Source organism: Armigeres subalbatus, chromosome 2, assembly GCF_024139115.2.
Source record: "Armigeres subalbatus isolate Guangzhou_Male chromosome 2, GZ_Asu_2, whole genome shotgun sequence".
NCBI lineage: Eukaryota > Metazoa > Arthropoda > Insecta > Diptera > Culicidae > Armigeres > Armigeres subalbatus.
The window spans coordinates 281,600,945-281,609,544 of record NC_085140.1 but is presented as its reverse complement, the minus strand read 5'-3'; positions in this window follow the sequence as shown (position 1 = coordinate 281,609,544).

Sequence of the window (8,600 nt, the reverse complement as noted above, 5' to 3'; positions counted from 1 at the left end):
AACTCCTTTTATTTGCGCTGCCCAATCGTCAGCGTGCATCCTACTCATCCTACTCAATTCTAAACTAGCGAGACGCGATGACGGACGCGAGGCCGCGAGTTAATGAGCATGCTTCCTCCGCTGGATCGGCGGGTGCTGACAAAAGGCATCCCGCAAATTAACATATCGAAATTTAATGACCTCTCGTGGAGTTAACGCCACACTCTGGTACTGGCGACTTCTCTGAGATATCGTAAATCGTCGAAACCGTGTGAGACTAGTTCTACGAGGGTATAAGAAACGATTTTTATGTAATTTAATTCCTAATTAATTTATAATATGAACATTGTCATTTTACAAATCAAGAATTACAAAAGAAGAGATCTAGAACAAAAAAATTATGAGTTTTTGAAACATTTGTAAAATGTCCAATGGGTTTCAAAATGTAGGCTGTATTTTTTTATTTGATATTTGATTTAAGATCATAGACTATAAAAGTCGAAATAGATTCAGAGTCCGCTTTGGATTTTCGTAAAACTGCATCTAATCACTTGTCATAAGACCATAATATGTACTATAACATTTAATTCCACCAGATTCACGTTGACTATTCTAAATGAAATGTGCACAGTGATGTAGAGATGAAATTTGGACCCGGAAATCAGCCTCACATTATGGTGATATCCAATTTGTTCTTAAAATCTTATTTCAAAGTAGAGTTTGAGCTTACCATGCTTGGTAATCTAGGTTTACTTTACGCACAATTAATGATTAATGACCAAATTCACCCACGTGGCCCAGAAAATGTACTTATAAGAAATTTTCAAATCAATATCTGATCGAATTCTATTTTGGCGTCATGGAATTATAAAAATGGTTTCTAAACGTACCATCGTGGCGACACGATGGCTGGATTACGATCAGTCAAAATCCAGAAAGCTCTATCCATCGCCATAATCCTGCCAGACTTCAAGCCCGTCCAGGGTGTGATTTTTTCATGCTCCATCAATCGGACAAAATCCCGAGCACCAACAATAAAGTAATGCCATATCAATGGCGGTAATAATAGGGGTCAACCCGGAAAGAGGTTTCGTCTGGATGTCGGCTGCCTTGAAAGAACCGGGCCCTCGATTGCAAGTCAGATTTTCTGAAGGAGTTGCGTCAGCTTGGGGCATTCAGCAAATTCTTTTTCTTTTGTACCATTTATGCTATTATTATGATTAAGTTGTCAATAATGTGAGCATGATATTTATTTAAAATGCCAACTTCGAGAAATGTTCTTGAGACAGGATTCTTCACAGGGAGGCAAACGATGGTTTTAGACGGATACATGAAAGCTACAATATTGTTTGTGGTAATAGTTAACCATTCTAAAAATGTTTCAGATGTGTTCTAACACATTTTTCAACATGCCACATTGGTTTTATTCCCTGTAGATCACTATTGTGACATATTCGAAAACCGCTAATTTATTGAACCTACAACGTGCTGCTACAACTCATTTGATTGGAGTTGGTAGTTTTCCATCCTTATTTAGGAGCCTACGAAACCTATGCTTTATCGTATCGAAAAGACTCATCTAAGAAAATTACGTCGAATCTGATTGAATTATGGACAATTCACGGAATCAAACTAAATGTACTCGCGTTACGGGCACATCACTCAATTCGAAAACAACGCAAGCTGCGACGCATGAATAATAAGAGTGAACAGATGATAGTTTGCGCGTTTGACAGTTTTGCCATGGAAACTGTCAAACGCACGCAAACGTATCCATTCTCTGCTCTTAAGAATGACAGCAGTGCGTTGCTTTGTATTGGGTATTCGTTCTTGAAATGGAGTGCATTTAGTTTTGGATTCCATGAGATTGTCCTTAATAAATGGTGCAACTGAAAAGAGAGTAAAGATCCTCTTCAGTAAAATGATTATTTCATGGAAATTAGTAACTATCTTCCATCAGTTCATCAGTCATTAGACCAAATGGTCACCTGAACGATTATTAGGCTAATGAGTGCAGAAAGAAGGAAAAGTGAAATGAGAGTTCTTCATTCACCTTATCCTTCTCCTTCTTGCTTATTCCTTCTTTCATTCTTCATCTTTTCTTTCTATATTCCTCCTTTTTCTTCTTCGCACTTATTCCTTTGTTCTTTTTCTCCGTTATTACCTTAAGCCGCGCATTGATTAATTGTTTTATAAATATTTCCCGTAAGTAAAATCATAGCTTTTGACGTTGGACAACTTCCTCAAGCTACTGGTGTCAAATCTGAATCTAAAATTGGGGACTGTCACGAAATCATGTATTATTTTGAACGTTAATAGAGCCTTCTATCGATGGATTTTGAGATTATATATCAATCGACTTGGAAACTCTCCAGTAATTAGTCAATTTCATTGAAACTTTTGAAAATTTACGATAAAGTATGGAAAATTTCAATTTTGTCATACCTAGTAAAAATATCATACCCAACCAATCCAGTTCATGCATTCCCAACACGGACATCAGAATTATGTAAGTTACGGCCTTGCAATCCATCGTTTCATTGTATCCGGGTATAAAAGGCCATGATTGCGCTCGCGCGTCATTTCTGTACGATGATTCACGGTGAGTGGTCACGGAGTGCGGGAACGGAGACACAGAACTATGGCGTTGTTAGCGGTCCCAGCATCGATGACGTACATTTGCATCTGTAGTACATTCCGCAGAATGTTTCCAGCGGCAGCAGAGTCACGAGCGAGTCTAAACGAGAATCTGCAAAAATGTATTCGCTTGGAAAGAGATCAGTACTGGTAGTTTTCGTGATCGTCATGTGAAAGCAAAAACAGTTGCATTTTCATTTTCAAGAGACCAAATGAAAATGTGGCGGGCTCCGTCACCTGTCACATTACAAGCATGACTGCTTTGTTTTGATATAAATTTCTAAATAGTTTTATTAGAACTGTGCAAATAACGATGACTAGTCGATAAAATGATTATATTGTTCCTGTTTCTCGAGTATGAAGTAACATTATTGAGGAAGAAACAGCTTGCTTACAATAGTTTAATGCGCTTTTATAAAATAAAATCCGTGATATTTTGGCGAAATTCTTTTATTGTTTATGCTTTCTGTGAAACCGGAAAGAATAAAATGTAAATATCCGTGATTTCTCTCAATGAAAATGAAAATCTCAGTACTGATGAGATAAAGTTTAACAAGTAGCAGACTACCTACTTAAATTATAATCTTGAGAGGAAATTTCATATCTCAACGAAATACCACGCGCGCGCGTGAAAGCTGCTTCTTGTAATCAATAAAGTTAACCCTTTGGTGATTGTTACGGTATACAATATTTGCACTTCCACCGATCAACAACAATGGACCTTCTTTATTGATTATAAGAAAAATGCTTTACTCGCACGAGTAGCATTCATTTGAAATGTCGGAGCGGATAGCGGTTCCAGATCGGCAGAGTGTGAAGCAGTTTTATTCCCGCAGATGGCGTGGGTCATGTGGTCGTCGTCGTAAGCTGATAGTGATTCGAAAGGTGCATTGTTGAAATTAATCGGTTCTTCAGGACCGTCATTCTATACAAGGAAAGATTGAGACAAGACGAATTTTATTCAAATTGTAAAAAACCGCTTGGCGACCAGAAAGTTGCCGTTCGTAGCAGAATCAGAACGCGCGTCGGAGGAGATGCTTCTACATATTATTCGCATGGATGGCATCAGTGGCAGCCAAGTGAAATTTTATCTCAAGATTCCAAATCTTCAACATGTTTGATCAAAATGTGTCCCATATTTCAACCAACAAAAATAATAATTTACTTAAAATCATAAGCGTATTGTGTTACAATAATATCCTTACGTTGTCCAACGTCTACCTTGCGGTCGTGTCTTTAGCTAACAACTCTTCTGATTTTCCATATTTTCAAAATGAGTACTGCTACATGTCAAACGTATAATGCTGTTGTTCTTGATTATTTGATAATTTTAAACTTGTTTAAAAATGTTTTGTGGAGTTTTTTAATTTTTCATTTGTGGTAACTTTGATCAATCAAACAAAACAAACGCCTTAAAGTAGGAATCATATAGTTGAAATCTCTTACGCTGAAGCGAAAGAATAGGGTTTCTTACCTCATTCCCGGCCTAACATGCGTACGATTGCATTATTCAATTGATATTCATGACAGGAAGCAACTTTTCCTGAATTTTGTGGCCCGTGTAATACTGCAATGGGGTTCACATCTGCTTTAAAAAAAAGTTATTCTTTCTCAACATCGTTGAAACAGATTTTATTTGATTTATATTAACGAGGTGTACGTATTTCAGTCACAGCGATTTCTTTTCCGGCATACTTGAATTCAATTCCCGGCATAAGCGATTTTCACTCAATCTCTCAACATCGTAATCTCTCATTCTCTCTCGAGACGGTAGAAAATGCGAAGTAAACAAAAAAATATGCACGTTCGACGACAACGTGATTCAAGATGATATTATTCATAATTTTATTTGGTTGAGAAGATAGGGAACTGTTCAATCTCCCCACCAATTTCGTCGCTTCTTTTGTAAACATGCGTAGTAGTAGAAGGTTGTTGGGAGAAGCGCAGTTGTAAGGAAATGCAAACTTCATCCAATCAAGTGTGATCAAAGTTTTTTTTTTTCTAAATCATTTTGGGACCCCAACTACCTGTGCAAAATATGGGTTCCGTTGATTGCATCCTTGCTTTCCGCATCGTGATTTAATTTTATATGGAGATTAGTATGGAAAACATATTTTTCACATTTTGCTCTTAGCGGTTGATTTATCGTCAATCACGTGACTCAAACCTTTAGATATAGTTTGAAAGATGTCGAAGACTTTGCGAAGAAGGTACGTGGTTGGACGGTCAGAAAAATGTTATTATGCTTCAAATTTATTGTTCAAACCATGTGCAAGAAATCAATGTTTCTGCCAGCACCACTACACAACCTATTGTTATCAGAGGGCAAAACCATCTTCCTTCTTGAGGCATTTTACTTGTATTGATTCGAATAGCTCCCATCGGCTCCAAAGCCCTGTAACATCAATAACTTTGAAATAACGCTCAGTTTAATTATTGGTCCACGCTGTTCGGCAGTGCTGGCAGAATAAACGATTTTTGCTTATTCGTGGACGTTCCAGCAAAGTTTTTCGCATCCTTTGGGTTATACTTTAACGCAATGTGTCAGGTTTACGATGAACTGAAACCTCTAGAAGTAGAAATGCAAAAACTTCAAACGTGATTCGGAAAGCGAGGAAGCAACCAATCGCGCCCAAATTTCACACAGCTGTTTGAGATCCAAAATGGTTTTGTAAAACCGTTGTTTTGAAAAATTGACCATGGCGCCCCACTCTAGAGCGTACTCACTGCTGAAAAGAAATCACAAAAATAAGATACAAATCAAATTGCATTCCATTGCTTTGTTTTTTGGGATGAATATCAGAGCCAGAGATGAATCCCAGAAGCAATTCCCCTGTATTCACTCATCCAAATTCCTTTCAAACACTTCAAAACATTATTTATTCACCTTTTGAAATCGAGAGAATTATAACTAACATGATACTGTCAACGTATTAGACAGTTTTCTTATTAACGATAGGGGATTATTTTCATACTGAAAAAGGCTCCTGGCCTTTTGGCAGCACTTGCGGCTAAGTTCTTGGATCGAGGTGATTTTTTATTTGATTTGAGCATATCTTTAAATGTATTCTAATATATTTATAATAGTTCTAGTGAAACGAACAATAGGAAGGATTGAAGTGTGTTTGAACATTGTTGTGATAAACAGCTTCAGCAATGATTATATCGAGCATCGTGACGATTTTCAGGTAGGTGTTTATTGATGATACCTTGTAAATAGTGGTAAAATTTACTGGCTCCGAAGAGCAAAAGTTTAAATTCTACATTTCATTTTTTATAATTGTATCAACGCGGAGTAAAATAAAAGTTAAAAAAATTGGTTGAGTATTGTGCAAGATAAATAAGAGGCTTTTTTAATTACTTATCAATAGAAATCTACGGCTTCTAAACAGTATAAATCATCAGTTTTCAGTGTAGTGAGCCGGGAATCGGGTCCATAGGCCCAGGTAGTGATTTACCCTATACCGTAAACCAAATGTGCCGTAAAAATGGTCTATCGAATCAACCAAAGCCTTCGTGATGTCGCAAGCCGTGGTATCAACTAAATTATGTCCTCCGAGGATTTGTCTCTCGCGTGCGTCTCAAAACAAGACATATGAGGTGTTGTAAGATTTCCAAACTGTCCTGGAGTTTGAATCAAATGGTCTACCGAATAAACCAAGGTTCATACCAGCAAGCATAAGATGCCAAAGTGGAGGACTATACGTACATATTGTATGGGAAGTACCTATTATGGCCCACTTTGGCATCTTATGCGACATCATATATGATCTTGTGTTGACTGGGGATAGTTATTCTTGCCTGCTATTCAACTATACTATACGAAGGACAGGGATTGACATGAGTGATACGATTTTCAGAAGTTCTTTCAGGTATTTGGTATCGCCTACGACATTGTATTACGGCAGTTAACTTTGAAAAGATGGAAGAACTACATCAGCCTGAAGAGCGAAGTAAAGTGGATTGGACTAGTCACCAATATGTCGAAGACGAAGTACATAAATGGAAGAGGCCAAGAAGAAAATTAGCCATCCATCACGAGTTCAATCGGTGTGACGAAATCGAGGTGTTGAATACGTGTACTTGGGCTCACTTGACCCCGATAACGATACTGGCAGATAAATTCGTAACGCATCGTGGCGGAAATCGTACGTACTTTGGATTCCAAACGCCCAATTGAATAAAGTCGCCACCGTACCAACTATTATACAAAACGCTAGACCGGTAGTTATCTAGGCACAAGACCTGGAGATGTTCGTGGAGGACCAACGCGCACTGATGTTTCGAAAGGAAAGAGCTGCGTACCATTTATGGTGGGATGTGATGGCGGACGGTACGTGGAGGAAACGATACCACGAGTTGCATAGCTGTGGAGAACCATCCATCGCTCACACGTGAAAATCAGAAGACTTCGGTGGGCATATGCCAGAATGTCGGACAGTAATCCGGTAAAATGGTTCTCGCCAACGACAGAAAAAAGGCGAGTGCAGCGAGCAAGGTGGACCGATCAGGTGAAGACGATTTGCAGATTGTGTGGTTCGACGTGCAGCCATGGACCGAGCTGAATGGAGAAGACTTTATGCACTGCAGGCCACTCCGGCTTAGTCTGCAAAAATAAAAAAGGATAGGGTATATGTGTCCCAAATTGGAGTCAATGGTTCACCCTCCTTCTCCACTGCAAACGTCTATATAAGACAGAGAATATGTGTCTCATATATGTGAAAATCTTTAAAGGATTCAAAATTTACACAAATTGATCGATACCAAAACAATACCCTTCAACACTTGCCCTTCTTTCAATAACCTTCCATCACAATCATAATCGTTCCCCAGGACAGAGAATGTGCTCGAAATTTGCTTATAACCGTAAGTTATGTTGGAACATACTCAAATATTGAATTTTACAAATTATATATAGATTAAAAATGAAGATCACTATTTTCCGAGCCGCCAGCTTGTAATACCCTCTAAACGGATTATGTTATGTATTCATCAATTCAGATACTGGTTCCAATCTAGCTTCAAATTATTCAATCATCTATAGCCGCTGGTCCCAATTCACGTCATATGAAATGGCAAAAGCTTGGAGCATTTTCCCGACGTTGCATCATATGGTTTGAACCTGCTGCCGCAACGGAGATAATTTGTTACATCTGTATTCGTATCACCGTACTACCATATGGCATCAATTATTTGGGTTTTCTTCGTTCCATCCGCAGAGCAACATTTGTTTGATTGACCTCCCGTCCAGGGCAGAGGAGCTGCCTACGGAGCAGGTAGACCAACGTAAAATTCCTTTTCTATTGTGTGAAAATTACGGATAATCATCCATTGCCACCGAAATGATAATATTTTGATCCTTCTGTCGAGAAGTTGATTTGAGGCTTCTACTGTACTTCCTACGGCTGGCCACCAGGCAGTGTCTCGAGAAGAAAAAGAGCGACAGGCGCAAGACCCAAGTTTGTGGTTTCTGCGGTAGGGCAACGTGTTGCGCCTATCATGGCTCCCTAACCAAGGACAATATCTGTGCACGGCAGTCGTACTCTCCGAACCGTAAATCCGAATACTTTAATTGAGCAAATCAATTAAGTCAACCAAATGTGTTTTGTCTAGAGGATGTTACCAGTGGACTGTGAGAATTGCTGTAATGTGGTTTCTGATTTAAGATATGTGCAGCGGTTGGAAAGTTGCGGTTTGTTTGAACGTATTTCCTTCATTGTTCTCAATCGACCTTCGATGTTTGATTTGCCTACTGTGAATTCAAACAAGCGTAGAATATTGGTACATATTCAATTTCATCCCAAAAGCTTATTCATCACAAGGTTTTCTTATATATGTATTTATAAGCGTGACTATTTGTTATTTCCATTACTGGTTTTGCGTTTATTTTATTTGAACGGATTTAGTTGGCTAATACATATCATTGTATCTCACAAGTTTATATGAATGCACACATGATAGTTTGGCATGGAAACCTTGCAGTT